General features: G+C 56.5%; 1 protein-coding gene across 2 annotated transcripts in view; it reads left to right on the top strand.

Annotated features, from left to right (window-relative positions):
- Positions 1 to 761: 761 nt before the first annotated feature.
- The window catches only part of SLC16A7 (solute carrier family 16 member 7), a 148,123-nt gene continuing 140,057 nt past the window's right edge, over positions 762 to 8,827 (top strand). For both annotated transcript variants that reach the window (XM_073327956.2, XM_073327958.2), the window contains exon 1: positions 762 to 1,054. The gene's annotated coding sequence lies outside the window, so the exon portion shown is untranslated. The remainder of the gene's footprint in view (positions 1,055 to 8,827) is intronic.

Genomic DNA, 8,827 nt, shown 5'->3' with positions numbered 1-8,827 from the left:
GATCTTGGAGGCCTGTTGACTCTGGGCATCTAGGAAGTTGAGGAGGCTCTCCCCTCACTACTGCCCCTCTGGTCTGACACCCGCTCCCCTCCCACTACTGCCCCTCTGGTCTGACACCCGCTCCCCTCCCTCACTACTGCCCCAGGTCTGACACCCGCTCCCCTCCCCCCACCACTACTGCCCCTCTGGTCTGACACCTGCTCCCCTCCCACTACTACTGCCCCTCTGGTCTGACACCCACTCCCTTCCCACTACTACTGCCCCTCTGGTCTGACAACTGCTCCCCTCCCCCCACCACTACTGCCCCCTTGGTCTGACACCCGCTCCCTTCCCACTACTGCCCCTCTGGTCTGACACCCGCTCCCCTCCCCCCACCACTACTGCCCCTCTGGTCGGACACCCGCTCCCCTCCCCCCACCACTACTGCCCCTCTGGTCGGACACCCGCTCCCCTCCCCCCACCACTACTGCCCCTCTGGTCTGACACCCGCTCCCCTCCCCCCACCACTACTGCCCCTCTGGTCTGACACCCGCTCCCCTCCCCCCACCACTACTGCCCCTCTGGTCGGACACCCGCTCCCCTCCCCCCACCACTACTGCCCCTCTGGTCGGACACCCGCTTCCCCCCCCCCACTACTGCCCCTCTGGTCTGACACCCGCTCGCCCCCACCCCGCCTTCTCGGTCTCCTCGGCGCCCCTCCCGTTCCATCAGGCAGGGCCAGGAGCCCGGTTGGGTAGCCCAGGAGGCGTCTCCGGCAGCAGCCTCCGCCCAGCCACCTGGCTGCTGCTGTAGCGGCCGCAACGACACCCCCTTTGTCACCATTCCCCGGGAAACCGGCGCCTTGTGCTTTGGGCCGCGAGCGGCAGCCGGTCCGGGAGCAGCAGGGGCAGCCGCCTGCCCCAGACAAACACAAGGGCTCCCTCCTGCTGCTGCTGCTGCTGCTGGGGACACGTCATGGTGAATAAATAAATAAATAAATCCACTCACCCAGTGGCAGCGAGAGGAGCCGGCGGCGGGATTAGATCCAGCCCACCGAGCCCCAGCTAGAGACCAGGTAACGTAACCGACCCCTCAGGAGGGAGGAGGCGGAGGCGGCCGCTTATCTCGGCGCTTGCCTGGGCGGGAAGGGGGCTAGCACCCGGGCTAGTGTGCGTGCCCATCGTGCGTGCCGGCTGCTGCCCCCGCCGTGCGGGCAGCGGGCCGGGAGTCGCTCTCAGACACGCGCTCCAGAGCCTCTGCTGCCGACGCTGGGGTGTGAGTGGGATGCAGGCGGCCCAGTGGGCTCGCTTACTGACACCCACCCTGCACAAACAGCGGCTGGCATTGGCTTGTGTGCGGAGAGAGGATGCCCAAGCAGCCTCGCTCATTGCCACAGAACCCCCCGCCCCCCACACACGAGCTGCTGCCCTTGGGTTGTGGGCAAGGGGCAGGTATCCCAGCACAGCCTCAGTCACTGCGCCAGGGGCACACCACAGTTGCTGCTGCCCTTGGATTGTGGGCAAGGGGCGGGTACCCTAGCACGTGACAGCCTCAGTCTCTCTCTCTCTCCCACACACACACACACACACACACACACACGGCACCACTACAACTGCTGCTGCTCTTGGATTGTTTGAGCTGCAGGTTCCCCCCCGCCCCACTGCCAGCCGCTGCCGCGGGCACACACAAAGAGCGGCGGCCAGTGCTCTCTCCCATCCCCGCAAGCTGAAGTGCCCCCGTGTGGCGGTGGCTTGGGCACCCGGCGCCCCCCCCCCCCCCGCCAGTCTCCGGAGCCGCGGAGAGAAGCGCAGAAGCCGCCCCCGCTGCGCGGCGCCGCACCCTGGCGCGCTGTAGGGCGCTGCCGGTGGGACCGCTCCATCCCCCAGGGGAGGCGTCTCTGAGCGCGAGGCCGGGGCCATTCCTGTGACTGCCCCTTATTCTGAGGCGCTAGCCGCGTTGGGAACCGCTGCTTGGCAGCGCCGGCGGGAGAGGAGGCGAGCGCGCTTGGCTCACGCCTTTGTGTCTGCGCTGCAGCATCACTACGCGCCTCCTCGGCGCTCTCATCACACAGCCCGGCCCCCGTCTCCTCCCCCGCGCTGGAGCTGCCCCAGGCTGGGCGTGCTACTGGGCAGACCACGGGCCGCCGTGGCCCGTCTCGTCGTCAACGCCCTACAGCAACTGGCTTGCCCAGGGGCAGAGCCGTGGGGTGCAGCTGCCAGACAGGGACGCGCCCGCGGGCGGCGGCTGGCGATGCTCAGCGGGCGTGGCGGCTGCTTCGGCCCCTCTCCTACCGCGCACCCTGCGGTGGCCAATAGGAAGCGGCGCGGAGGCGGCGGCTGGCCGCTGGAGAGGAATGGAGGATGAGGACGGGAACCGGATGCGCCTGGGAGGGGAGGTGGGCTCGGCCGCCCGGCATTGCCCGGTTGGTTCGTTCAGGGGAAGTTGGGGCCGCCTGGAACCCAGCCCTGCAGTGCTGAGTTCACTCAGCATAAGCCAGGCAAGGGGTCGCGGTGATGCCTGCCGCCCGGAGACTGCCCGAGTCTAGCGCTCACTGAACCAAGGCACTTGCACACTGGGGAAGGCTCCAGAGGGAAACGTGGGAACTTCTAAAAACAACAACTCGATCAATTTATTATTCTGAGAGGTGGGGCTGAAGGAAGTAGAGATCTGTCTCCTGAGCTGTGGAAAAATTCGGCCAGAATAAGTCTCCCGACTCTGCAGCTCTTATGTATTGCTCTGATTACTACTACAATCATTCTGGTGTTGGTTATGGTGGATGATATTTATTGATCCAGCGGTGTCACTGGCACTGTATAGAGGGAGAAGTAGACATGGGGGAGTTCATTTTGTTACTGCAGCTACTTCATATACTTCAGCATACTTCCAGATACAAGGGGTGCAAAGTAGTCCTAAAGTTCCTTCAGGGAATGCTTCCAATTTAAGGGGCTTCCTTAGCAGGAGGAGCATAATTAGCCCTGCTCTACCACCCTGATTCTGTTGCAGGGTGCCCTGGTACATGGGGCATCAGTGAGGCACTGCCATGCCTCAGCTATTTCTGGCTCCTGGAATGGCTCATATAATGTTACAGCTGAAGCACAAGTTTAGATCAGGTCAAGAAGCTGCCCACCCCTAAACCATGCTAGGTTTAACTGTCCCCGGCAGTCCTAGTATCCAGAAGGCACATTATCTCCTCAGTCTCTGTCCCAGGCATAATATCAACATAGGAATGAGTCCCCCTGAGTTTTCACATCTCTGGCAGGGACATTTCAGACATGCAGAGTGCATCACATGCCCATTGGTGAAGTAGGAATCTTACTAAGATAATTGTTGGAAACCTGTGTGGTTAAAACATCTGAGCAAACTGAGGTCACTGGCTTGTGGAGCCTTCCATATATGTTTCACTGGTCTTAATAGTAATTCTTTGTATTGCTGTAGCTCAAGCTACTTATCAAATAGTAATGAAATAGGTGCATACAGCTTTCTTTGCAGGAGTGGGGCTGTAAACTCAACAGCACACCAGATAAGCCTAGCAACATACCAGCCCAGGTCTAAAGAGAGTTGAATCATATGAAGGTCATGCTTAAACGCAAATATTTTGGACAGATAGAAAAAGTAGGAAGAAATTACAAGAGAGGGCCAATAAAGGAAAGGAAAATGGTTTATGTTTAAGTTAGTTATATTTGGTAATATTAATAAGATTCATACTTTTTTTAAAAAAGAGAACCTTCTCCCCTCTCCTTTAGTTCTAGACTGCATATTAAAGTTCTTTAATATTGAAGATTTCTGATATTGTTTTTGATAAAGAATGCTGAATAAATGCAGTTTCTCTGACCATTAAATCAGTTTAATCAGTTTAATCAGAAGAGAGTTGAAGATGGCTTTTTCAATTAGACATTTCTCTTAAGTGTGTAACTTAGTATGGAGTAATAACTGTATGAGAAGTTAGTGGTAGTTTTAATTTAGTATTGAGCTTTTATCTTAGTGATTTTATCTTGTCTGTTTTCCACAATAAAAGCAATAGTTGTCAGGACTGCCCCTAGTTAGAGGTCATTTCCTTTATCATAAAAATGTCGCTCTACTAGAATACCCAGTATCTGTGTTCATTCCACCCATATTTATCCTTCAAAATACACCTTTACATTTCCCCCTTCTGTTTTCTTATCATAGCCTTCAGGGGTTATAGGTAGGCTAAAGAGGAAATGTAATCTTAAAAAAGGGATGACAAACATCAGAGGGTGAAAGGTAAAAGACAAAGTGGAAGGCTGAGTGAGTTTCATCCTGGGGGAAGTATTATTACTTGCAGGGATTTCCTGGACCTTAATCTTTCCAGGTTAGCTAATGTAGAATAGTAGATCAATTTTTCAATGATATGTTTTTTAGTTGTTTTCAGCTTTATCTTATTTTATTGTTTAGGTAGTTACATTAGCTACCTGTATGCCATTGCAAGGTTGTGCTTATTGATGAATCGTAGGTCATTCCATCACAAAGTTGTTCTTCAGCCCTTGGCTTTGCTATTTTGTAAAACATTGATCAGTTATGATGCTAATACTGATACAATTTTAATGTGCATAAGAGAAAAGTTAATGAACAAGTGAATAACATGAGTCTCAAACTTAATGCAATTTGAAAATATAAAAGACACGTCTCTAGTTATACAATGTATACTTGTCCTAGAACTTGAAAATATATTGAGTTATAGGAATGCTATTTTGACAGGGTCGGGCCAGATGGCTATAGGAGAGTAATTTTTTTTTTAAGCAAAAAAGGTATTTTTTTATTTGCATAACACACTTACAAAACAAAACAACAGCATATGCAATGTGTAACACAGCAACCAATCACAATTGTTTTCTCATTAGCTTCAGGGGAGGGAAGTGTTCAAGCTTGCCTGGGCCCAGGGCGGGGGGCTTCCTCGACTCTCAAGGTCTGCCACCCCCTCGAGTTACCTGGCGCCACGCGCGAGTGTCACCAACAATTCCCTCCTTTGAAAGCACCCAACAAAAGGGGCAGGCTGTGGGGTGGACAACCGGGGGGGGGGCACGTGCACCCACATGTGAAAGGACCCCTCTAAGGTGGTAGTGTCCACAGCAGCAATGGCTGGGGCTGGGGTCCCTTACTCTCTCCCCCAATCAAAGGGTCAAAACAAAAGGAGCCGGATGGGGGCACCAAGCAGAGAGCCTCGGACAGCACCCACCGCTCCTCAAAAGCATCAAGGGAGTCGGTGGACGCCGCCCAGAGGAACTCCGCCCGGATACGTGAATGGACCGAGGATCGGAAAACGGCCCCACAGTCACAGGAAACTCCATCTGCCAACTTCCTCTCTCTGGTTTTATAGATGGCCGTTTTAGCCAGGGCCAGGAGGAGGTTAACTAGGAGATCACGCGACTTTGTGAGGCCACGGATGGGGAGTGCATAAATAAAAAGGTGAGGGTAAAAATGCAACCAAAAACATAATAAAAGATTTGTGAGAAGCCGGAACAGGGGCTGCAGCCTGGCACACTCCAAATATACGTGCGCCAGGGTTTCTCTCACACCGCAAAAGGGACAAGTATCTGGAATGGGGTTGAACCGCGCCAAGTACATGCCCGTGCTCACAGCTCCGTGAAGGAGCCACCAACTGATGTCCCCGACAGCCTCGGAACCAAGGTGGAATATAGGCTGGCCCACCGGGGCTGCTCACCCTCCAAAGGTGGCAGAAGGTCTTGCCACTTTGTGTTGGGGCGGGACACTAGGGTGAGGGCGTGAAGGGTGTGGAGCACAAGCATGTATAGATGTTTCCTTGGCGCGGTTTGGAAGCATACCAGCTGCAGTTCATGTAGCCAGCTCGCTGTAAAGGGGTGAGGGGGTCGATTGGGTCTATGGGGCAGGGGTCCAATTAAAAGGTCGGGCGGGCCTGGGGTAGAGGTGGGCGGGGCGTACCCTCGAGAAGGACCCGATCGAGGTAAGCTCTAGCAGCGGGCGGCAAAGCAGCCTTCACCTCCTGAAGTACGCGCCAGGGGGTACGAGGTCTGGAGAGCCCCATGCACAGAGCGAGCGTCAGGGGATCCAGCCAGTCTCCCCGGTCATAGACCAGGAGGTCTCCGACTTTCGTGACTTCTGCCAGGATCAAGCTCTCGTGCACCGAGCAGGACTCTACCACCTGCACACGGAGCTGGGGGTTGTGTAGCAGGGACTCCGCAAGGAGATCTGCCATCGGTGGCCCCCACGGACCCGGTCGTTAAAAACAGTTTCCAAGTCCGGAGGAGGTCCTGGTAGAAGACCGGCAGCCCAGAGAAGTCTCGCGGAAGACCTCCCAGACAGAGATAAAAGAGCTGCTGGTCATATCGGAGCCCTCGGATGCGGTGCAGGATGGCGTGTGCCATTATGCTCCACGCCGAACTGCCTGCACCATAAAGGAGCCTCTGTAGGGCCTGGAGGCGGAAGACGCGGACCTGAGTGTGCAGATACTTCAGGCCCTGTCCTCCTTCCTTGAGGGGTAGATGAAGAACCCCTACAGGGGCCCAGTGCATTCCTCACCAAAAGAACCCCAGAATCAATGTCCGGAGGTTGGTCAGGAAACCCGGGGCCGGGACCATGGTGTTGAGCTGGTACCAGAGCATGGACAGGACTAGCTGATTAAACACCAGCGCTCTCCCTCGGAGGGAGAGACATCAGAGTAGTCCCGTCCATTTCCAGAGTCACTCTATCACCCCGCCCTCTAAGTTTTCCCAGTTCTCTGGTGGAGAGGGATGCGTGGCAGAAAGGTAAACGCAGAGGTAGAACAGCAGACCCGCGCTCCACCGGACGGTCTGAAGCACGGGTGGGAGGGAGCTCACCTGCCGCCAGTCTCCTACCGCCAAGCCAGAGCTCTTGACCCAGTTGACCCGGGCAGAGGAGGCTGCCGAACAGATGGCCTGGCAAACTTCCACCCGCGCCAAGTCACCCGGGTCCCGGACCACAAGGAGCACGTCATCGGCGTACGCCGACAAGACCAGCCGCAGCTCCGGCTCCCGCAGCACCAACCCTGTCAACTCCTGAAGAGGAGACAGAGGAAGGGCTCGATCGCCAGAGCGTACAGCTGGCCCAAGAGGGGGCACCCCTGCCGTACTCCTTGCCCGAAGTTGACCGGTTCGGTCAGGGTCCAGTTGAGCTTAACTAGACACTCTGCGGAAGCGTACAGCACCCGGAGAAAACCCACAAACTGGGGTCCAAAGCCAAACGCCTGCAGAGTGCTCAGGAGGTACCCGTGGTCCACCCTATCGAACGCCTTCTCCTGATCTAGGGACAGGAGGGTGAACGACAGGCTGTCTCTATGCCCGAGTTCCAAAAGGTCCCGAACAAGAAATAGGTTATCAAAGATACTGCGGTCTGGGACGGTGTAGGTCTGGTCTGGGTGGATCAGGTCCACCAGTACAGACCCTAGCCGCAGAGAGATTGCTTTCGTTACGATTTTGTAGTCCGTGCTGAGGAGCGAGACGGGACGCCAATTCGTAAATCACGGAGGTCCCCCTTCTTCGGCAGTAAGGCGAGCACAGCTTGCCTGCATGAAAGAGGGAGGACCCAGCTCTGCAGAGACTCGGCCCAGACGGTGACTAGGTCTGGGCCGAGGACGTCCCAAAACACAAGGTAGAACTCCAGGGTCAGCCCGTCCATTCCTGGAGACTTATTAGTGGGCATATGACAGAGGGCTTCCGAGAACTCGGCCAGAGTGAAAGGCAACTCTAGCCGGTCTCGGTCGCTCGTGCTGACTGTAGGGAGCTCCTCCCAGAGCACTCTGCAAGCACCAGGGTCGTTCGGATCCGGGGAGAAAAGACTTGCGTAGAAGGCTTGGGCCCTCCTGCACATCTCCGCCGGTTCCATGAGGGGGGTGCCGTCTTCTGCCAGGAGGCAGGTGATGTGTTTCTTGGCCCCCCTCGTTTTCTCCAGGGCATAGAAGAAGTGGGAGCCACAATCCATCTCCCGAAGGAGGCGGATGCGGGATCGAACAAAGGCACCTCGGGCCCGATGGTCCTCGAGGGCCCGGAGCTCCTCCCGCTTCTCTCGGCACGCTCCGCAGAGGAACGGGTCTTCGGGGCTGGCAGCCAGACGCCTCTCCAGCTCTAACACCTCCCTTTCCAACTGCTCTATCGCTGCATTTCTCCGTTGGCTGGTGCCCCGGGTGTAGTCGCGGCAGATAATCCTGGCGCGTACCTTCCCCAGGTCCCACCATTGCCGCGCCAAAGGAAAGGCACGCCGCTGCTCTCACCAGGCCAGCCAGAATTCCCAGAAGGACGTCACGAAGCCCTCATCCTCCAACAGGCTGTTGTTAAAATGCCAGTAGGCTGGCCCTGGCCTCTCCGCACAGAGGGAGGCTGTCACGGTGGCTAGATGATGGTCAGAAAATGGGGCCAGCTGAATGCTGGAGGAGTGGGCTCGTGAGAGATGGAAGCGTGATAAATAAATGCGGTCCAACCGGGAGTGGCTCAACCGATGGGCTTCCACCCAGACAAAGGTGAACGTGGAAGTGTCATCCGGGTGGTGGTCGCGCCAGATTTCCACTAGGCAGTGATGTTCGACTATCTCCCGGAGGGTGTCCGCGGCGGCCGGGCTCTGCTCGGTCCCCTAGCGGTCCTGTTCCTCGAGGGTGGTATTCAAGTCCCCTCCCAGGAGCAAGCACTCGTGAGAATCTAAGGTGCTGAGGAAGGCGGACGCCTGCTGAGAGAATTGCAGCCGCTCTGGGCCCGATGTTGGGGCACAGACATTAACGAGGTTAACCACAAGCCTCTCCATACGGACCCAGAGATGCAGCAGGCCCCTAGCACCTCGGCGACCCCTAGCATCTTGGGCCGTAGGTTGGGGGAGAACAGGGTCGCCACTCCAGCCTGTTGAA

This window comes from Lepidochelys kempii, chromosome 1, assembly GCF_965140285.1.
Source record: "Lepidochelys kempii isolate rLepKem1 chromosome 1, rLepKem1.hap1, whole genome shotgun sequence".
Classification (NCBI taxonomy): Eukaryota; Metazoa; Chordata; order Testudines; family Cheloniidae; genus Lepidochelys; species Lepidochelys kempii.
The sequence above is the reverse complement of the archived record's forward strand: the minus strand, read 5'-3'. Positions and strand labels throughout refer to the sequence as shown.